Source organism: Oryctolagus cuniculus, chromosome 8 (genome assembly GCF_051225735.1).
Source record: "Oryctolagus cuniculus isolate XC-2025 breed Fujian yellow rabbit chromosome 8, ASM5122573v1, whole genome shotgun sequence".
NCBI classification, from domain to species: domain Eukaryota; kingdom Metazoa; phylum Chordata; class Mammalia; order Lagomorpha; family Leporidae; genus Oryctolagus; species Oryctolagus cuniculus.
Genome location: NC_142874.1, coordinates 66,645,129 through 66,669,021, shown reverse-complemented (window position 1 = coordinate 66,669,021; position 23,893 = coordinate 66,645,129). Strand labels below are relative to the sequence as shown.

Here is a 23,893-nt window from a genome sequence, read left to right as displayed (position 1 = left end):
TCAATGTTTTGATGCCCCTGCATTTTTCTATTGCTTATGTTAGCAGACCTCTGGCTTCTAAACTCTACACCTGCCTCCTTATTTACCTTCTTGCCTATAATCTGATACTTTTTGAAAATATCATGTTACTTGCGGTCTAATCAGTGATTTTCAAAATTTTTTGTTTTAAGACTCCTTTATATTCTTAAAAAATTACTGAGTAGCTCAAAAAAACCTTTCATTTGTGGGTAATAATATTTATCACATTAGAAATGAACATTGAGAGAGTTAAAATTCAATTAAAGGGGTCTACGCGTGGCACAGCAGGTTAAAGCCCTGGCCTGAAGTGCCGGCATCCCATATGGGTGCCGGTTCTAGTCCCGGCTGCTCCACTTCCCATCCAGCTCTCTGCTATGACCTGGGAAAGCAGTAGAAGAGGCCCAAAGTCCTTGGGCCCCTGCAGCCATGTGGGAAACCTAGTAGAAGCTCCTGGCTCCTGGCTCCTGGCTTCGGATCAGCACAGCTCCGGCCATTGCGGCCATCTAGGGAGTGAACCAGCCATGCACATAAAAAATTAATAAATTTATATTCCTTTTCTCCTGTTAAATTTTTGTGAGTTACTGAACTTAATTATGAATAGGAAAACTCTTTCCTTTCTGATACGTTATTGACCTATCCAAGCTTGGTGTCACCTATAGGAACTGAAGAGTATCTTTTCCTCTATTCCTCCTTTGTTCATGACCCAGGCCTCTATAACAAAAGACAAATTAACAAGGGAAAACATACACGTATTTATTTAACATAAGCTTTACACAACATAGGAGCCTTCATAAGGAAATAAAGACCTGAAGGAACCAGAGAATTTTTATGCTAGGCTTAATGAAGAATGGAGAGTCATGGAGAAAAGTGGTAGGAGAAAAGGATGTGATGTACTAAACTGGGGGAAACTTAGCAAGGCCTCTTGGCTCAGATCCCTCTCTGCGACCCTGTCTTGGGAAATGAAGATACTACTTTCTTCCAGATACAGAAAGGTACCTCTCACGTGAGGATTTTACAGCCCACTCCAGGAGAGAAGGTGAGGGAAAGTCAGGGAGAGATTCCTGAATGCAAGGTTTCTTTTTTTTTTAATTTTTAATTATTTTTCAATTAATTCAACAAAGTCCATAGATACAATTTTAGGAATATAATGATAGTCCATCTCTCCCAATCTAATGTTGTTTCTAAATTTCCTTCAATTTCAATATATTCAATATACCAAGGTGCCATTTTGAGGGGTAGCATGTCCTGAACCTCATCACACCCATCATCTAATTAACTTCACTCTTATACCTACCCCACTGATTATAATCACTTGTTTATATGTCTCCACTTTCTACTGGAATTGCACATGCTAAGTCAGAGACAGTGTCTTACTCATTTCTGTTCTCAGTGCCTCCACAGTGCCTGCCACACAGAGTAGGTTCTCCATAGATCTTAGATGAATGCATAATAGGAACAAAAATTAGTCCTTTTCCCCTGCACTTCCTGCTCACTGAAAAGAATCTTACCTTAGTCTGCTCAGCTTCCCTGCCATTTTTGAGTCATTAAGATGACCTCAACTTTGCCAGAAATTGAGAGGTTTTGAGACAGAAATGGACAAACTGGAACCAGGAGAAAACAGGAAGAAAAAAAAAAAAAAATAGAAGAAATGAGGCAATTGGGAAGAGGGGGCTCAGGAAAGAGGCACCAGGACTCTGAGAGGTGGGAGAGAACAGAAGAGAAAACAGAGAACTCCTGCAAGTGTTACTAGGGTTGCAAGCTTACGACTTTTAATGAACTTCCTGAGGCCCTAACAAATGTGGGAATTACTTTTTAATTACTTTTGATTGTTAGACTGTGTTTCTGGTGCTGTGCCAAGACTGGGCCATACTGGGACCTTGGAATTTATTTGGATTATAAATGAGGCATGCCTGCAGAAACCAAGTTAATATGAGGCATATTCCACTGAAAACCCTTACATTTCATAGTATTTTCTGTACATTTTTGTTAAGCATGTGCAGGAGTTTTGGTTTCAGCCTAAAATGTTGACTCTACTGGGACTCAGCCATGTCTGGCCATGTCTACTGAGGGAGTGGCAGCCCACAGTTGTCTGTTTATACAAACTGATTTGACTAGGAGCAGAAGTAGCTATGGGGAGTAGAGCTTTTCAAGGCACACCAAGGGTGATACCTGAGATCTGAAGGGAACAGCATAGTGGTCATTATTCTCAACTCTTACAGGAAAAAGCAGAAACAAAAAGAAAACCTGTTTACCCCAAGGAACTTAGGAGACACAGCGTAAGAAGACCTCTTTGTTTGCCCACCTGACAAAATACACAGGGGCCTTCAAAAAGTTTGTGAAAATGCGTATTATGAAAAAGCTCTGAATGGATTTCAGAAATGTTTGCCCCAAAATAAATGTATCTTTAATTCCATTTTCCGTGAACTTTTTGGAGTATTCACAGTGTTCTGTGTGGAACACAGTTTCTTTCTGGGCCAGTGTTGCCTGCAGAACAAGTATCCTTAGTCCCTCAAATCTGCAGTTTTGGGACTGTAAGTACAGTGACAGTGGGAGGTGACCACTTCCATTTTTTCAGGTAAGAGCTATCCTTAGCAGAAGGCTTTTATGAGAGTGCATAGATGGTATCCCTACACATAACTTAAAAATATACTTGGCAGAAGTTTTCAGGAGGCCAAGGCTCTCAGAAGACAGTAGACTTTGAGTTACAGTCCATATGGCTCACTTGTCACCACTGGTTTCTAACACAAGTGACAAAAGCCTCAGGCAGTGTTCTGCTGCAGTCTTGTTAAGGAATGTACCCCCTGTATCACTGTGTGGATTTCTTGCACACATTTTATTTAGTGAATAAATCCTACTTCATTTCCAAAACGATTGAGGCAGCTGGCTAGTTTAATGAGAAGCTATTCAGCCGAAAGAAACAGATTTTTTCCTACAATCATGGGCGTCATGGTCAGAAGCCCAACTATTAAGCATTGACTTAGAGGTGACACTGCATTAAGCTTTCTCAAGATAGCTGCACAAACACGACCCTTGTTCTTTGGAATTCTGCAGTCTGAACTGGGTTGAGAAGTCATGTCAGGAATGGTGGAATTGTAATTTTCTGTTTATAAGAAAAAGGGTAAGTTAGCAATCAGGGACACAAGCAGGGGTGTGACCTGTCCTCAGTGAAGTGTCTAACCTGTGCTGTTGTTTTCTGTTACAAAATGAGCCCAAGCCGGTGGAAACTGTTACACCATTTATTAACACTATCGTGCATTTTAAAAGATCTATTTATTTATTTGAAAGGCAGAGCAAGAAAGAGAAACAGATCTTCTTCTGTCTGCTGGTTCACTCCCCAGATGGCCACAATAGCCAGTGCCAAGAGCCACGAACTCGATCCAGGTCTCCCATATGGGTGCTAGCAGCCCAATTACTTGAACCATCTTCCGCTGTCTTCCCAGTCACATCAGCAGGAAGTTGGATGGAAAGCAGAGCAGCCAGAACTCAACACTGTAGTGCCCCTTCGATGTGGGATGCCAGTGTAGCAAAAACATCAGCTTGATCTACTGCAGCACATCATCCTCACCACTATTTTGCATTTTTATATCACATGCACCCAGAGGATCACAAATTTCTTCTTTTCTGCAAAGATGTTTTAAGGTTAAAAAAAAAAAGTGCTGTTTTGTTAACAGTGCATCTGCTAATTCCTCAAAGAAGAGTTCACTCCCGGGGATGCCTTTGGAGTTCACTGATAGCTGAATGAGAATGTTCCGGAGGTGCAACAACCTGCAAAGAACTGTACCAGATCCTTTAAATAAAGAGCAGGAAATGGATAAAAATTAGCATTCAGGAGTCTGAAATATCACGAAATATCACGGCTCCTTTTCTGTTTTTCATTCCGTACAAGCAATTTTTTAACTTTCTCCCAAGAAATAAATCTTTTTTCATTTCTAGGAAACAAGGAAACAGGAAAATCTAAGAAGCCATTAGTTTCACTTTTTCTTCAGAATTTCTGTGCACTTCTATAAGAGATTTATCTTGACTCTGGTGCCAGCAAAGGGAATCTGAAATTTGATCTGTTTCTGGTAGTAAATGAAAGAAAGATTTTTAGACACCCGATCAAATCTCATACTGTTTCACAGATGTTGCAGTGAAAAAGTCAGAGACTGTTAAAGTTTGCAATTAGAAAACTCCTTTGCATTACTGGGCTTGCAGCTAAAACAAGGGCACCATGATCAGTGTGGAGATACAGAGATTTCAGTCATGGGCAGACATTACACAGGTGTCCTTCATAAATGTCAGAGACAAAATTGACTATTCCTTGGAGATCGGAGTTTTCAGGGCAAAAGCTGTAGACACATTCATCACAGGAGCAGGCAAGATGCCATTGCTCCAAAAGAGAGCCAAGCCAAGCGTGCTTAGTTACATTAAGGTTTTGCAGCCATCTAGTAATCAGGGGCTCGAAAGTGGAAAGCCGAGCACTTGCGTAGAAAAGTCATCAAGGGAAGTAAAATCACAGACATTCAGTTTCTACTTGTGGAAGCTTATGGGAGAATTGCAGCCATTTTCTCAGGGCTTTTTATGGCAAAAGGAAATCAAATTATTCCAGGAGGAAAATATGCTGTGGTTTTCTTTTCCGAGGAAAACAGAATTTGCTCTCTCCTATTATGTTTGACTGAGGTCAGAACTGACATTGTTGCCAGTGTGTCTGCTATTAGAAGTCTTGAATAATGGCAAGCTAAAGTACTGAGCAGACACAGAAAACCCCAAAGGTTTTCTTTTTGAAGCTAATATGAATCATTCATTTATTTCAGTAGCTTGAGACATTTCTATATAAACACACTTCGAAGTCTTAATGATGCTATACATGAGTCATTTAAAACCCCATTTCTTTCATTAGAAAGTCCAGTCTTCGACCTGGCTCAGTCTGAGCAAAAGTTTTATGATTTGAAAGTTCTCTATATTTTAATGTTAAATCCACGACTACTTCATTTCATTATGGTTTTTGACCTAAATTTTTAGCTCCCTCTAAAGCATTTGGAATTTTTCTGTCACTCATTAAAAACACTGATCAAGAGGCCGGCACTGTGGAACACCCTGGCCTGAAGCGCCAGCATCCCATATTGGCGCAGGTTCGAGTCCACTTCCCATCCAGCTCTCTGCTGTGGCCTGGGAAATCAGTAGAAGATGGCACAAGTCCTTGGGCCCCTGCACCCACGTGGGAGACCCAGGAGAAGCTCCTGGCTCCTGGCTCCTGGCTTCAGATCGGCGCAGCTCCAGCCGTTGTGACCATCTGGGGAGTGAACCATCAGATGGAAGACCACTCTCTCTCTCTGCCTCTCCTCTCTCTGTGTAACTCTGACTTTCAAATAAATACATAAATCTTTAAAAAAAAAAAAAAAAAAAAAACACTGATCAAGAAAATCCAACAGAATTCATGAAGTTTATCCTAACCCAAGCATAAAATTCTTAGAGAATTCTGGATGGTGATTCGTGACAGTGCAGGTTAAGCTGCTATAACAATACACCTAAAATATAGTGGTCCAAACAGGATGGAACTTCATTATTCTTCCATGAAACAATTCATTAGTTCATGAAACCACCCTACTTTTTCCATAGAAGAAGTAGAGGATATTTCTTTATGAAAGACAAAGTAGATGCAAATGATAGGCATTATACGTGACAAAGTATCCACTGGGTTAAGGTCTATTCCAGGTTAACACAGTAAGTCTGCAGTAACAATTAGGGTCAGTTAAACATTGCTTATGATGTCAAGTCAATGTCATGTCAAACACAGAGCTATGGGATAGGGTCCAGGTAATTGGAGCCCTATTTGATCACTTTGCATACACACTGCTGGAGTACTGAGTGAGGCAGCAGATGTCCAAGAACATGGTCTTTGCCAATCATGGACATCAAGACAGTAAAATAAAGTAAGCATTTACTTGCAGAGCACAGAGTAAGGAGTTGGGCAGCTTTTACATAATTCCCAAGCTCCCTTAGGGGTTAGGTGTAAATATTCTTATGAATTGAAATTGAGATGGAGAGATGAGTGATCAGCTCATGTCCAAGTTCCTGGCTGGTCAGTTATGCCCACATCTTTCCTTTAATTGGTCAGTGGTACCCTGCTCTTCAGAGAACTTTTATGATAGCCAAAAAGGCCTCAGTTGGTTTGGGAAAGTGACATGCAGGTTGTAGCTACATTCTGCCTCTGACCTGGAATTACCCTGCCCAGACCTGGAAATTTCCCTAAACAAACCCCTCCAGACAATACTGGCCATCAAGGTTTCATCCATTAGAAAAAACAAAAAACAAAAAATGACTCCTTGAGTCCAGTGATTAGGACCTTGTAGGGCCAGTGTACCATTCCCTCAATTCAATGAATTCCTTTTGATAAGTGATTAATCCCAAAAGACAACAAGGATACCCTGGACTAAGGACAGATGAGAGGCTGGTCCTGGGGATATCCGTGTCTACACTAGGGACATTCATAATTGAGCTTACCAGCATGGTGACCTAGTAGACATCCTAAAAATGTTATTCTCTTCTGTTCTCTACCATCCTTTCCCAGCGTGATGACTAAGAACATGAATGATGGAACCACACATAACCTAAATTACCATACCATGCTCAGACTCTCCTTAGCTATGTGAACTTGAGACAGTTATGCAATACCTTTAGTCTTTTTTTTTTTGCCCATAAGCTAGAATATGAATAATATTCACCTTATTGGATTATTAAGGATAAAATGTAATACAGTGGCTGGCATATAGTGTATTCCATCAAACCCCAAACAAAATTTTAACTTGAATCCTGATTTTATTTTTTTAAGGTTTATTTATTAACTTGAAAAAGCAGAGTGACAGAGAGAGGGGGAGAGACAGAGAGATCTTCTATCTGCTGGCTCACTCCTCAAATGCCCACAATGTCAAGGGCTGGGCCAGGCCAAGTTAGGAGTTGTAACTCCATCAGGGTCTCCCATATGGGAGGCAGAAACCCAAGTAATTGGGACATCGCCCTCTGCCTTCCCACATGCATTAGCAGGAAGCCAGATTGGAAGTGGCACTCTGTGCTGTGAGCACAGCAAGTAGCGACTTCACCTGCTGTGCCAAAATGCCTGCCCCAAATCCTGATTTTAGAGATGTTTATATGTAAAGGTGAATATATGAGGTTTAGAACTTCTTTTTAAGGAGACATATATAGAGACCCAAGAGTACAGCTTACAGAACCTGGAAAGACCAACAACTTTAGTTCCAGAGACTGAAATGAAATCAGGAGGGTTAATGTCACCAGTGCCTACTGTCACACAGCTCAACAGGGCTTAAGGGTGACATGTCAGAGTATGGGGAAGAAGGTACACACGGACACAAGACTGTATTTCCAATGAAAGGTTTTATTGCTTGCACCAACTCACACTAGGGCTTCACTACTCTGCATACCAATCTATATAGTTATATTCATTAATCCACAGACTGTAACACACACCTAGCATCAAAGCAGTCTCAAGGCAATCCAAGTATAGCAATATAAGCATAGAAAAAAATATGGCGTTATTCTTCATCATAGGGTCAAGGCACATTCCTTCATATTACACATGGCTAATATTATTATATAATGCTGCATTCTCAAGGTTCATATCACGGTCACGAAAAGTCAAAGTCCAAAGTCCAGAGTCCAAAGTCTCTATTACCACTCAGACAGACGGATCTCAGAACAGTCACTTACAGGCAGGAAATCGTGGGATGACTGTCACTCTGGGCAGTAGGCTCCGAGTTCCCAGGCAGATGGCAAGGGGAGGAGTTGGAGAGGTCCCCTGCTGAGAGGTCTGGTCCAGCTCTGTGGTCGGATCTGGCAGCAGGCTGATGAGAGGCGTCGAGGCATCAGCTCCGATGGAGTTTGGTCCTGTAGTCGCCTTGTGCCGCTACAGAATAACGGGCTGGCTTTTTAGCTCCAGAAACGTGGTGATCCAGAGGTTCCCAGGTACTGGGCCATGATCCCCGAGGGGACGGAAAGCGGTGAAAAGAGCTCTCCTTTTATCCTTGCCACTCCAGGGGGAAAGGCTCCTGGTGGGGGTCCGGTGTCAATCAGTCGTGTTCTGGAACTTCCCAGGGCGCCACCAATCTGCTGTCTAGGACAGGGTGTATCAGCTGTGTCTGGTGCTGCCAATCACTGTACTATTATTGGGGGGACTTGAGGTTATCGCCCTTAGCACACACGTTATCAGACTGTCCAGGGTGTCTGTTCAGTCAGATGAAGAGATGTTTTTCTTGGCAGACACTAAACTTAGCATAAGTGATGTCATCAGCTCCTAGCTTAGCATAAGTGACTCCATTCTTATTTTAGCTTGTTTGTGGTTAGTGATGCTCTGTAACTCATTTGGGACTACCAAGAATTTCTCCATGGTCCACCTCCTATTAGTTGTTGGGTAAGCAGTGATCTGTGACTTGTCTTTGGGACTCCTGTGAGATTCCCCACAGTCAACACCATGTTCCAATACACTATGGTTAATAAAATAACAGAAAAGTGTCTGTGGTATGGAGAGGAAGAGAAGCCGGAATCAGCTCTGGCCTAGGTTGTGGGGCAGGGAATGGGGAAGACAAGGATGGAAAGGAAAAGCTTCACAAAGAATTGATTCTTAAATAGAATGTTTAAGTATAACAAAGAGATTTACAGCTAGTAAAGGACAACTCAGAGAGAGGAGAGAGCAACTACAGAATCAACAATGTTGGAAAACACAAGATAGCTCAGGTTCCTGGAATGTAAATTGCTTTCATCCTGGATGGGAGTTCACAGGAACCCACATGGCCAGCGAAGATAAGCCATCCTCATTCCCCGAAGGGATAGCTTCTAAGTAAAGGAATTTAAATCCATTCAGAGAAGAATCATAAAATAAATGTTTGTAATCGCCTAGCCCTGTAAGATAATATAAAAGAGAGGAATGAAATCTCTAGGGCAAAGGGAAAAATACACTTGGAGAGCCTATTTCCTGAAGAAAAGAGTGTACTAATCAAAAAGCCTAAGATGACAAATTTGAGTATCCTTCATGTTTCCAAGAGCCTAATCCCAAACAAATCCATTAACAAATAGATCATTCTTTTCAAAAAGAAAAAAATAATTTAAGCATATTTTGTTTCTAGTCTGAATTTTAAAATGACCTTCCTGTCAGTACAATGACCCTATCATTTTGGTTTTAGAGTACACTGAGCATTACTGCAGTTCTGTGCTAATATTAGTGCCTAAGTAGCATCAATTGGATTCTGTACATATTCTGAGTGTCCACGGAAATAAACAGGATCAGTAAAAAGAGTTAACACAAGATTTATTCAAGGAAGAAGATGAGTGACCTAGGCCCAGGAGACACAAACCAAATGACTTTCAATGAATTTTGGAAAGTATTTCAGTGGTCAAATTCTACTCAGAATTTATGTACTAAGGAGTGAGTAACATTCTGCTTAGTCCAAGAAGACAGGCTTTAGGTAAGAGCACAGGGTCAAATTTCTTACTGGTTGAAGATAATTTTCTTTAGAATGTGATTAGCTGCAAACAGCTTCAGAGACAGGGAGAGTATTGTCTCAGAAAAGAAAGCGCTTTATTATTTTGAAGGAGGACTTTTCTGGAAATAGAGAAGGAATATATAGTCAAGCAGAAATGATTGTTTGAGGTTGCTCCAGGTGGCTAAAACAAAACAAAACAAATTCTTCGTGCTCATTACTCAAGGCAAATTGATCTGATAATATTAATAGCTCTGGGGCAGGCACTGTAGTGTAGCAGGTAAGGGCACTGCCTACAACGCCAGCATCCCATATGAATGCTAATTAAAGTTCTGGCTGCTCCACTTCTGATCCAGCTTCCTGCGAATGGCCTGGGAAAAGCAATGGAGAATGTCTCAAGCATTTGGGCCCCTGCCACCCACATGGGAGACCTGGAGGAAGCTCTTGGCTCCTGACTTCATCCTGGCTCAGCCCAGGCCATTCATTGCAGAGATCTGGGGAGTGAGCCAGCGGATAGAAGATACCTTTCCCACCCCTCTCTCTAACTCTGACTTTCAAGTAAATACATATAAGTACATCTTTAATAAAAAGATTAATAGTTCTGTCCTGTCACTCTTCAGATAAGTCTCAGTTTGTGTTTCTCTTAAGTACTCTGCAGGTTTTTTAGGGCAAGTCATTCTCATGAGGTATTACATCTTTTACAAATATGAAGAAGATACACACATTATTTGGAACCACTAGATAGTCTATCTTCTATATAAAAACTCCCATCAGAAAAGTAAAGATTAAAAGAATATACTATTCCTTTCTAACTTAATAATTTGTATTTTTGAGAACCTATTTTTAATTTACATTATAGTTAAAAATCTTAATGGTTTTACTAAATAAGGAGTTCAACAAACAAAAAGTAAAATGACAGTAGTCCAGCAGAAAAAATAGGCCAGGGTTATAAATAATAATCAAGTAAAAAAATGTTCAACTTCACTCAAAGAACATATTATTCTTATATTAACAAAACTGGCAATCCTCATTCTGTTGTTTAATATGTAGAATATGAAAAACATTTCCCTGAGTTTCTATAGTACTTCCATTATTATGCCTTTGTTACCAAAAGCTCAGTCCCTGTCTCTGGTGTCAAATCAGAATAACAAGGACAAGATTTCAGGGTAGGCCAGCGCTGCGGCTCACTTGGCTAATCCTCCGCCTGCGGTGCCGGCACCCCAGGTTCTAGTCCCGGTCGGGGTGCCAGATTCTGTCCCGGTTGCTCCTCTTCCAGGCCAGCTCTCTGCTGTGGCCCAGGAGTGCAGATGAAGATGGCCCAAATGCTTGGGCCCTGCACCTGCATGGAAGACCAGGAGGAAGCACCTGGCTCCTGGCTTCGGATCAGCGCAGCGCAGCAACCACAACGCACTGGCTGTAGCGGCCATTTAGGGGGTGAACCAAGGGAAGGAAGACTTTCTCTCTGTCTCTCTCTCTCACTATCTAACTCTGCCTGTCAAAAAAAAAAAAAAAAACATTCCAGGGTAAAGAAGTGAAAGAGGCCGGCGCCGCGGCTCACTAGGCTAATCCTCTGCCTTGCGGCGCCGGCACCCCGGGTTCTAGTCCTGGTCAGGGCGCCAGATTCTGTCCCGGTTGCCCCTCTTCCAGGCCAGCTCTCTGCTGTGGCCAGGGAGTGCAGTGGAGGATGGCCCAGGTGCTTGGGCCCTGCACCCCATGGGAGACCAGGAGAAGCACCTGGCTCCTGCCATTGGAGGGTGAACCAACGCGGTGGCCATTGGAGGGTGAACCAACGGCAAAGGAAGACCTTTCTCTCTGTCTCTCTCTCTCACTGTCCACTCTGCCTGTCAAAAAAAAAAAAAAAAAAAAAAAAAGACGTGAAAGAGCTGTCGACAGATGGAGCAGGTAGCAGACTTCCATCTTAAGAACTACTGCCCTGGCCGGCGCCGCGGCTCACTAGGCTAATCCTCCGCCTAGCGGCGCCAGCACACCGGGTTCTAGTCCCGGTCGGGGCACCGGATTCTGTCCCGGTTGCCCCTCTTCCAGGCCAGCTCTCTGCTGTGGCCAGGGAGTGCAGTGGAGGATGGCCCAAGTGCTTGGGCCCTGCACCCCATGGGAGACCAGGAAAAGCACCTGGCTCCTGGTTCCTGCCATCGGATCAGCGCGGTGCGCCAGCCACAGCGCGCTGGCCGCGGCGGCCATTGGAGGGTGAACCAACGGCAAAAGGAAGACCTTTCTCTCTGTCTCTCTCACTGTCCACTCTGCCTGTCAAAAATAAAAAAAAAAAAAATAAAAATTAAAAAAAAAAAAAAAAAAAAAAAAGAACTACTGCCCTGCTGAGTGGGGGTGTTTGGGGGTTTTTAATGTGGCTATAAGGAAGGAAGAGTCAGAAATAAGGAGGACAAAGGATAGGGGCTGCTGCTTGTTGGCCCCCAGCCAGGTAATAAGAGGCTGTTTGGAGTCACAATAGTCATCCGACCCAGTCACATGTTCAGATGGCCAGATGAGCTTCTGTGAGCCTGTGGACTACATGCAGGTGGTAGTTACTTTCTGCCCTGGACCTGGAATTCACCTGCCCAAACCTGGAATTCCCATAAACAAAACCACTGCAGACAATACTGGCTGTCAAGGTGTTATCTAATAGAGAACAAATGACCTCATGAGTCTGGCGACTGGAATCTTGTAGGGTCGGCTGTACCGCTCCTTCAATTCAGTGAGTTAAACTAAGGCAGGGTGGCTTGGAGACTGGGGCCTGATGCCATCTAGCCCCCACATTCAAGGCACAAGGCACTCATGTATAAAATTTCCAATCACTTCTCTTTTAAGATTTATTTATTTATTTGAAATGCAGAGAGAGAGAGAGAGGTCTTTCATCTGCTGGTTCACTCCCCAAATGGCCACAACAGCCAGACCTGAGCCAATCCAAAGCCAGGAGCCAGGAGCTTCCTCTGGGTCTCCCACGTGAGTGCGGGAGCCCAAGCACCTGGGCCATCTTCTACTGCTTTCCCAGGCCATAACAGAGCGTTGGATTGGAAGTGGAGCAGCTGAGCCTCAAACTGGTGCCCATGCCAGCACTGCAGGCAGCAGCTTTACCCATGATGCCACAGTGCCAGCCTCCCAATCACTTTTGAAGGTGATTTCTAACTGGTCAGTTAGAAAATGGTAATTACTTAATTCTGTGCATATTGACAAATTCTTTAGGCTTTTGAAAATCTTGTTTGTCACTAAACAAAAAAGGATTGACTGAGACTGTCCCTGAGAGTGTACCAAGGTCCACATGTAGGTCTGTATAGCAGGATTCCAACAATGAACACAGCAGGAAAAAAAAAAAAAAACAGACAAAAATCCTGCTGTCAGGAAGCATATATGGTGGTAAAAGAAAAGCTTCAGCATATTCAAATTTTAAAAAGCTTGTCTGAGCAAACAGCAAGTCATGAATCAGGCAGCTCCAAAATCAAAAGTGTTTCAGGGACTCCACCAAAGGAGTGAGAGAGAAAGCTTCTTACAAGGTGAACACAGAAGCAAGTCAAAGAAAATACTGGACTGTTACAAGTGGAACAATGGCCTTATTTGGATGACTCTAACGGAAAGTTACAAGTTAGTTGGCAACTTCTGATTCTGAGAGCTTGCGTTTTGTTTTCCTAGACTAGGATTGTTGACACTCATTAGGTCTATTGACATCTGTAGGGGAGGAAAATTAATTTTTTCCTCAACCTTCACAAAATCTTAGTTGGAATTACCCTGCAACAAAAGACAGACTATCAAGAGAAAACCAGTTTAGTAACACATACAGCCAACAGCAGGCAGGAGAAAGCTCAATGAAAAAAAATACTCAAAGCTGTGGCTTAGAACTCCAGCGTGTATAGCTTCTTCAACAAAGAAAAAGTGATTTATAGAAACATGATAGGGCAAAGGAAAGGATTTTGGGCTTCCAGGAGAAAGAAATTGCGGAAAGGTGAATATATGGGAATAGTATAACAGAGTAAGTAGGTTTGTTTGCAGATCCCCCCTGCCCCATGCCCTCTCTGTACTGATAAGAGTTATCCCGGTAAAATGCAATTTATATCCTCCCTTTAGGCAGAAAAAACAGAAAGCCAGAGAGAGCTTTTCCTCTAGTTGCTACCTCTTAATTCCTTCAACCCCAAAATAATGTCATGTTAAAGAGGCATATTTTGGGGGGTGAATATTCCAGGTTCCTTCACTTCTCAGTTAATTATTTTAACAATGGATTAAATTAAACAAAAAATAAAAGAAACAAACCATGAAAATAAACCCCATTTTAAGGAGTTTGTTCTCTCTACCAACTGGTAGGTTCTGCCCATGGAGCCAGCATTCGAGAGGCTGCCAAGAAAGTCTCCTAACCCCAGACACTGACACCAACAATTTTACACAACCACAGTGCTGCGCCATTGGGTCTACCAGCCTGTTCCTCCTAGCTTCTCTCCACAACTTTGAAATATAAATACCCAAATGGATCAGCCTTTTTTTTTTTTTAACTGTTCTTAACTATCAAAATCTTGCTGGAATTATTTGGCCAGTCACTGTGAAAAAGAGAGACTCAAGGGAAATCCGAAAGGAAAGAAAGAATATTCGTAACAAGGAAGATTATTGTGCCCAAGGTCCTGCTAACTGCTCAGGTGATTTCCACTCTAGACTTCCTCCTGCAGGCACCAGGATGGAAAGCGTTCTCAAGACAGTCTTTCCCTCCTTGCAAAGCAGCCTCTTCCCCGATTCCCTAATCTCCAGTCACTGGGTGAGGTTTTCCTGCTTTGTTCCTTTTCCTTTTCTTCCCTGCAAGAATTTCTTCAAATTCCCAAGACCCTTCTCTGTTATGCTTAGGTTCCTGAGCAACCAGTTGGGGGCAACGTTTAATGATTTACAGCTTTACTTGGCTCTCCTTGCAGACTATTTTAAGATCGAGAAGGAGATTTTCATGTCACAGAATTGAGTTGTTACAGAAATAGAACAAGAAAAAGAATTTAACACATTTCCTTACACCCTTGCAGTTTTGGCTCCTTGTGCATGGGGCTTCTCCTCAGGCCCCTCTCCACAGGATAATGAGAGCTCTGAATCTCAGGCACAGACAGACTGGAGATGTAAAACCATAAGGATGCAACTAGGAATGAGGAATTAGCAGAAGATCAGTGATAACCAACTTTCCCCTTCCCCTTCCTCCAAGTCACTCTCTGTCTTCTTTGACAACCTAATTGGCTTACAAAATATTTTGTAGAAACAGTAATCGCTCTTTCCTGTTTCAAAGCAGAAAAACAGAGGAGGGGGGGATTCCACGTTCAAAAGGGACATGAGCCAGTAGGTTGGGATCAGCTGTTTAAGAAAAGAAGTAAACAATTAATAAGCATAGAAGGAAGAAATAGAATGGGAGAATGGGGTGTGGGAATGTATTGGATATCTGCTAGATTAGGTCTTTGAAAATTGCAATCCAGAGGCTTTTGGATATATATATATATATATATATATATATACACACATACACACACACATATCCTTGGGAAAAATTATCTTCCTTATTATAATGTCCTTTTATTCCCTCTGATGCCCTCAAATGAAATTATTCTCTCACACTCTGAGCCAGCATCTCAGTTTTGCTCTTACTAGCTGGTCAAATAATTGCAACTAAGATTTTTCATTTGATAGTCAAGAGCAGTTTAAGTTGGGGAAATACTGAATTATGTAAGTTCAAACTGTGTTGGTATTGCCAAAATTACCCAGCCTTTAATATGTGATATAAGAGATGGAATGGAGGTGAATACATTGCAGTGTTTCCTAAGTTAATTTTCCCACTGATCTCTTTTCCTTTTTATCTTGTCACAGAAGATGAACACATATTAGGAGATACTGAAATACACAAATTAGGAGAGCAGAGATACAGGTTGTTATGTCATCACAAAGCACACCGAACACCGGAGTAAGGGAAAGGGTTTATTGGGGAAAACCCAGCAGACCAGAGGGAAGGGGCGATGAAGAGGAAAAAGGAGAGAAGGAGAGTATAAGAGAGAGAGACAGAGAGGAGCTAGCGAGGAGAGAAGAGAGAGAGCAGAGAGAAAAGAGACGAGAGGAGGAGAGGAGAGCAGCCGAGAGGAGCCAAGAGAGCCACGTGTTCAGGAACTGGCCCTTTTAAAACTTTGCCAGAGGGCGGGCAGAGAAGCAGGAGCAGCGAATCCCATTAGGATGGGGGTGGAGTTTGATATCTGTGATTGGGCCATGTGGCCACCTGGCTTTCAGCAATGGCGGTGGGAGCCAGGGCATAGGATGTAAATCAGGGTGTAGATCGTGCTGTAGATAAAACTGCGCCAGTTTCCTAACACAGGTATTCTCTGCTCTGAGTCTCACATTCAAGCTGTCTATCTAGCTGAGCTCTCATCTGCAGGTGCTGGGGAAGTGTGACTTTCCCGCTCATTCACGCGTTGGCCCATTTCAGTTCCTCGTGGTTGTAGACCTGACGTTCGCGTTTTCTTGCTGGTGGTTGGCCAGGGGTTGCCCTCAGTTCCTAGAAGTTTCTCTCAGGTCCTAGACCCTTGACTCTCTCCATCTTCATGTCATCAGTGGGGAATCTCCCTTGCATGAGAGAACGTCTAAATCTACTTTCTTCTTTTTCCATTCTCCAACTTTCCCAGGGCTGAAATACATGCGTTAATCTCAGTTTGTTCTCTATTCCAAGAAGGATGCATCCCTCTAGAGTCAGCAGCTAAGTCCTATCACAGAGCCAGCCTTTGCTATACGTCATAGATTAAAAACTCTCTATTTAACAGTAACCGAGCTGTTATCTACTTGCACCTTCTGGGTTCAAACAGTCACTCAACCTTGGCTTCCATCCCCAGGTCCCATGCCTCTAATTTTTAATGAGGAGGGGGATTGATTTCTATGGGTCACAATGCCAGTCCCCTTTTATCTCCTCTCAAAATGTCTTCTCTCCTTTTTCCTTTTCTTCTCATAAATACAAACCCAGAAACTTGCGCATCACTCTTCTCAGGGGGTAATAAATTAAGAGATTATCTCCATAGATCATTGCTATAAAACAGCTTTATTAAGTGCATAATATAGGATTTTAGCACTAAAGGCTTTACAGTTCTACGAATTCTAGTCAAAATATTATTAAATAATAAATAGAACTAATATCAATGTTGTTTAGATAAATTTATAAGAGCAAAAATTCTTTGAAAAAGCTAAAAATCAACTCTTTCCTCTTCCCTCTGCTGAGTAGTTGCAAAATTAATGTCATCTGAAAAGCACTTTTTATAGAAATTTTCACTTCTAAATTTTTTAAAAAAGAAAGATTTCAGAGGATAGTATCACTAATGGTTTATGACATGTAGATAGTCACTGTGATAAATGATAAATACATACCATCTTTATAGTTATTGAGAGTGGAACTAATGCAAGGATTTAAATTAGATGAGAGAAATAACAGTCATGTAAGGGATGGGGACAAGGAGAAAGAAAAGAGGGGATAGAAAGCGGGGTTGGGGAAGAAGGGAGGCAGGGAAGAGATGACAGGAATTTTGAAGAAGAGGAAGAAGCAAAGATAATGGAATCATCATGCCTTGACTGATCAACTAATGACATTTGTTGGCTCAGGCAGTTCTAGGATCTTCTGTTTGTGTATCTAGTGACACACACAAGAAATAAAAACACTTGTAATTCTATCAGGGCAGAGCTTTAAGAAATCTACACATTAAGCCAAAAGTTCATTGATCTTAAGTTCCAAGATTTGGGCCACAGGAACCAAGAAAAAATGCAATCAAGGGAATATCAGATTCCATAGTCAATGTGGAACTGTCTTTTGAATTTATCTCTGTATAGTTAGTTGTATTGTTCTGAAGAGCAGAAAGTCTTTCTTTTTTAGAACAAAAAAAAAAGATCTGTGGTTTGCTTACATGACAAAATGACTATATTTCCTAAAGAATGAAAATTACACATGATCAGTGCTATCCTTTCAGTAGCACTTATATCCTAACTATTCTCAGAAGAAACTAGAAGTATAGAGATTTTCTTTAATATTTTTCTTTTTCCAGTCACACATAGGTCTCATTTTTCACAAGCATTCTGTATCATCTTTTATAATTTGTTTATTTATTTATTTATTTATTTGGCAGAGAGACAAAGAGAGCTTCTGTCTACTGCTTCACTTCCCAAATGCCTGCAATGGCTGTGGCTGGGCTGGAGCTAAAGCCAGGAGGCAAGAACTCAACCCCGGTTTCTCAACAGGGGTGGCAGGAACCCAGTTACCAGAGCCATCACTGCTGCCTCCCAGGATCTGCATTAGCAAGAAGCTGGAGTCAGGAGCCAGAGCCATCCATAGAACCCAGGTATTGGAATACGGGATGAGGACATCTTAACAGCTAGGCCCACCTTATCCTGTGTCATTTGGATATAGGGTTTTTTTATATATATATTTTGTAGAACTGCCATAACAAAAAGCCACAGATCGGGTGGCTTAAACAAGAGACATTGGTTTCCTCACAGTGGAGACTAGAATAAGATCCAGGTGTTGGTGAAACTGCTTCCAGTTTCTGAGGCTTCTCTCCTTGACTTGTAAATGCCATCTCCTCCCTATGCCTTCGTTTGATATTGTGTGTGTGTGTTCTAATGTCCTTTTTTTAAAAGATTTATTTATTTACTTGAAAGCCAGAGTTACACAGAGAGAGGAGAGGCAAAGAGAGAGGTCTTCCATCCTCTGGTTCACTCCCCAGTTGGTGGCAATGACCAGAGCTGCGTCAATCTGAAGCCAGGAGCCAGGAGCTTCTTCCGGGTCTCCCACGTGGGTGCAGGGGTCCAAGGACTTGGGCCATCTTCCATTGCTTTCCCAGGCCACAGCAGAGAGCTGGATAGGAAGTGGTGCAACTGGGTCTCGAACCAGCATCTACATGGGATGCCAGCACTGCAGGCAGCGGCTTCACCTGCTACACCACAGAGCCAGCCCCTAACATCCTCCTAACAGTTATATTGGATTAGAACCTCTCCTGATGATCTAGTTTTAATTTCATTACTTCTTTGAAGAGCTTATCTCCACATTTTGAGGATCTTGGGGTTAGGATTTCTGCACATGAATTTCAAGGGAACATAATTCAGTCAATAGCAATGATAGAATAAACTCTTATCTGTAGATGTGCTATTCTGAGTGACTTTGCAGCCATATTTAATGCAGCTTGCTCACTCTCGCTCTCTCACTCTCTCTCTCTCTCTCTCTCTCTCTCTCTGCAAGAAGGCAAAACTCAATATAGGGGAGGAAAAAAATAATGTTCCCTCTACTCTTCTGCGTTCTTACCTGGGACCCATGTAACAAAGGATAGACCAACAAGAGAAAAACATATCAAGGCAGTCAGGTAGCTATTAGCCTATGCATGGACGAGAGGCTGAAGAAAATGATGTTTTAAAGAAAATAAATTTATGTGCAATGGAACAAGGAAACAAGGTGTCCTGGCCTGTCCTTTAACCAAAGGGATTCCCTGAATTGAGGGAGTGATACAGCTGACCCTGTATTCACTGGATTGTAGTTGTAATCACTGGACTGAAGGAGTCATTTGCTTCTCCAAATAGATAAGTCCCTGATGGTCAGTGCTTTATGGAGGGGTTTCTTGAGAATTCCACATCCAAAAATTCCCCCACCCAGACTTTCCCAGAAGAAGGCAGAGGGGAGAAGAAACAGGACCCATACTCGTGTCCATAAAAACCCCAGTCTGAGTGCAGACGGGGCTCTTAGTCCTTTCCTGAGATGTCTGCCTGGTCCATCAGATGTAGCAATTTCTGTCTCTTCACTTTTTCCAATAAAATTCATAGACCACAATCTTCATCAGCGAAGAGAAAGTTCCCAGGATTCGAATCAGAGGTAACAAACACACAGAAGTTTATTCACGTGTATATTTCGTATATTTCATGTGTACAGGGGAGAAAACGGAGAGAGGGAGTAACTCCCAGAAAAGGCAGTGGAGGATGGCCCAGGTGCTTGGGCCCTGCACCCACATGGCAGACCAGGAGGAAGCACCTGGCTCCTGGCTTCAGATGGCGCAGCTCCGGCCATGGCGGCCATTTGGGAAATGAACCAGCGGAGGGAGGACCTTTCTCTCTGTCTCTCTCTCTCACTGTCTGTAACTCTACCTGTCAAATTAAAAAAAAGAAAAAAGAAAAAAGAACTCTGGTTTCCATCGCATTTTTAACAAAGAACAATAAATTTTAGAGAAGAAACAAGGTAAAGAAAGATCTTAAGTCTCTAGTAGCAACAAATTGTGGGAAGGCAAAATCACAGGAAACTAATGGTAGATAAAGGATGGCTGGTGAAATGTTCTGTGTAGCTTCCTCATGTGCCATCCCCAGGGTGATAAGGACATGAAGTCATTTCTGGTAGAAAGGTGAGGAGACACATCTCTGTATATTCATTTCTTGATCCCAGGCAAATAAGGGGAAGGCAAAGCGCTTTTCTTGTATGTGCTGCCTCTCAGTTTTGTTGTTTGTTCTAGGGTTTATTTATTTATTTGAAAGGCAGAGTTATGGGGGCGGGGGGAGACACACACACACACACACACAGATCTTGCAGCTGCTGGTTTACTCCCCAAGTGGCCACAACCGCCAGGTCTGAGCCAGGCCTAAGCCAGGAGCCAGGAACTTCATCCAAGTCTCTCGCATGAGTGGCAGGTGCCCAAGCACTTAGGCCATCTTCCACTGTTTTTTCCAGGCCATTAGCAGGGAGCTGGATCAGAAGTGGAGCAGCCAGGACTCTAACGGGTGCCCATATGGGATGCCGGCACTGCAGGTGGCAGCTTTACCCACTACACCACAATGCCAGTCCCCTCCTGTTTTCTTTTTGCTTGTTTGTACCTTTAACATTTTCTTAATTCATTGTCTTTAACAAAAGGGGATTATAAAGCAATGAAAAACATGGAAATCATAGCTATAATTCAGATGAGCCCTTAAAGAACCCAAGTGATGGATTACTGAAATTAATGTTTACATTCTACCTTGATCACTCACATTATGCTAGGTTTCCTACTATTTATTTTACTCTGTGGTTAAGTTTCTTTCATTAAAAAAACACTTTATGGGCAGACATTCTCATCAGCAGGTTAAGCCATCACATACTGGAGTGCCTGGTATTGAGTTTCATCCCTAATTGCAGTCCAGGTTCCCAGTATTATACTTGAAAGGCAGTAGATAATGACTCAAGTACTTGGATCCTGCTATCTACATGGGAGACCCAGTTGAAGCGCCTAGCTCCTGGCTTCAGCTTGGCCCTACCCCAGCCTGTAACAGGCATTTGAATAGTGAACCAGCAGATGGGAGATCTCTCTCTGTCTCTGTCTCTCTACCTTTCAAATAAACAGAAAAAAATTTAAACCAACTTTATGAAGGTATAATTGGTATAACTGTACCTATCTGACATGTAAAACTTCATAGTTTGGACAAATGCACCTATCCATGATACCATCACCACAATCATGGTAATATACAAATCCAATGCCTGCCCAAGTTTCTAAAGTTTCCTTATTTCTCTCTGTTTTGTTATTTTGTTTTTTGCTTCTGTGGTAAGAAAAATGAACATGGGATCTACTTTGACAAATTTGGAAGTACAAAATACCACATGGTTAACTATAGGCACTATGTTGTACAACAGACTGCTAGAACTCATTCATCTAGCATAACTAAAACTTTATACCCACTGAATAACAACTCCCCACCCCCACCTCAGTCCCTGGCACCCATTATTATATTCTGTGAGTCTATTACAGACAACACACGTAAGTGAACACATGCAGTTTCTTTCCCTGTATAGCTTATTTCACATAGTGTAATGTTCTCCAGGTGTATCCGTGTTGTTGCAAAGGTAGAATTTCCTTCTTTTTCTAAGCCTGAACTATATTCTTTACTATGTATATACCACATTTTCTCTCCTCAGCTCATCTGTCTATGAACACTTGGGCTGTTTCCATGACTTGGCTATTGAGAATATTGCTGCCATGAACATCTGAGTGCAGTTATCTCTTCAAGATCTTCATTTTAATTCTTTTGGATATATTCCCGGAAATAGGATTGCTGCATCATCTAGTAGTTCTATTTTTACTTTTAAGGAAACTCCATACTGTTTTCCATTGCTGATACAACATTTTACAATCCCACCAACAGGGCATGAGAATTCTAATTTCTCTACATCCCCACAAATACTTGTTATCTTTTGGTTGGCTTATTTCTTGTTTCTAAAAGCCATCCCCACCAGGTATGTAGTTACATGTTTAATATTCTTTATATGTCTACACTACCCAAAGTGTCCTACAGATTCATGGTTGTTCTCATCAAGATCCCAGTGGCATACTTTTTAATGGAAATAGAAAAAGTCAATTGTAAAATTCATATGGAACCACAAAAAATGCAAAATGGCCACAGCAATCTTGAAAGAGAATGAATTTGGAGGCATCACATCTCCTCACTTCAAATTAAATTACAAAGATGTGCAGTAGCTCTGGCCTCAGAATCAGCCCTTAGGGCATTCGGATCTGGCTAAAAAGCCCATGAGAGTTTCGCAGGCATCGAAAGCCAAGACACTGTGGCAAAAAATGACCTACATGAAAGATCTCAAGAGTGAGATCCCAGTAGAAAGAAGGGGCCAACAAAGAAGGAGGTACCTTTCTCTGAAGGGAAGAGAGAACTTTCACTTTGACTATGACCTTGTCTAAATAAGAGCGGAGTTGTCGAACTCAAGAGGCTTCCATAACCTTGACAGCTCATGACAAGAGCCTCAGGTGATTACTGACACCATAAACAAGAGTTTCAATTGTTAAATCAACAACAGGAGTCACTGTGCACTTACTCCCCATGTAGGATTTCTGTCCTTAATGTGTTGTACTATGTGAATTAACAGTAAAACTAATCTTCAAACAGTACTTTATACTTTGTGTGTCTGTGTGGGTGCAAACTGTTGAAATCTTTACTTAATATATACTAAGTTCATCTTCCGTATATAAAGATAATTGAAAATAAATCTTAATGAAGAATGGGATGGGAGAAGGAGTAGGAGATGGGATGGTTTGCGGATGGGAGGTTGGTTATGGGGGGAAAAAACGCTATAATCCAAAAGTTGTACTGTCAAATTTTATATGTATTAAATAAAAGTTTTCTTAAAAAAAAGAAAAGATGCACAGCATTTAAAACATTTAATTGGTATAAAGATAAATGGATCAATAGAACAAAATACAGAGCTCATAAATAAGCTCACACAAATAAGGTCAACATCATTAATTATGAAGGTTCTAAATCATTAATTATGACGTTTCTAATAGGAACAACAATTCAGTAAGGAACAATAAGGAACAGCAATAGGAACAATAATTCAGTAAGGAAATTGCAAAGAATGTCCAAACCTGACCGATTTCAGACACCTGACAGTTCCTGACATTGGCACACCTCTGCCCCCTTGTGGCAAGTTTTAGGAATATGAGAGTGTGGGCAATGTTTAAGAGCAAAAGTTAAAATCTGGCGATTGTAAAGCAAAAACCTTGAGACACCTTACTTATAATGCACACTAGCTTTTTAATTATTAGTTTATTGTCTGTTTAGGGATTTTTTTCAAGAATCTGAAACAAAAATTTCAGGAGTCATCCAATTATCCCAGGGGAATTATAGTACATTTGTGTTTATTTTAATTTTTCCTTCTCCCCTAGATAGCAAGGATTTGTACAAAACATCCAAGTATTTGTGTCATTAGATGGCCTTTTTCTTAAGTTGTGGTAAAATATACATAACATAAAATTTACTAGCTTAATTATCTAAGGGTGTAGTTCCATGATATATTCAAACTGCTGTGACACCTAAAATCATTTATTGAGTATCCTAACTCAAAAAATAATTATGACCATTATAAATAGTTCAAAGAAATATTAAAACAGAAGTTTAAAAGTTACCTGAAATTCCACTAACAGAAAAAATCTTTTTTTATTTTTGTTAAAATGTTAATGAGTATCTCACCCAAACACCTGCTGGAGTCCTTGTAACTGGTGAGAATCATAAATCTTTTGGCTCTAAGCCTCCTACCCTGCTTCTCTACCTCCATTTTATGTCTCATAGTGACCCAGCTGGTCACTCCCTGCTCTTCACTATGAAGACGACTTCCTGGGGCCAGCTAAGGCTCCATCTGCAACGCCCACACCCCATATGAGTGCCAGTTCATGTCCCGACTGCCCCTCTTCTGATCCAGCTCTCTGCTTATGGCCTGGGAACGCGTACAAGATGGCCCTGTCCTAACATGGAAGACCCAGAAGAAGCTCCTGGCTCCTGGCTTTGAATCAGCCCAGCTCCAGCTATTGTGGCCATTTGGGGAGTGAACCAGTGGATGGAAGACCTTTCTCTCTGTCTCTCCCTCTCTCTCTCTGTAACTCTGCCTTTCAAATAAATAAATAAATCTT

At 41.8% G+C, this 23,893-nt stretch overlaps 1 pseudogene; it reads right to left on the bottom strand.

Annotated features, from left to right (window-relative positions):
• Positions 1-23,893, bottom strand: part of LOC149125038 (endoplasmic reticulum membrane-associated RNA degradation protein-like) — a 98,523-nt pseudogene that overhangs the window by 16,790 nt on the left and 57,840 nt on the right.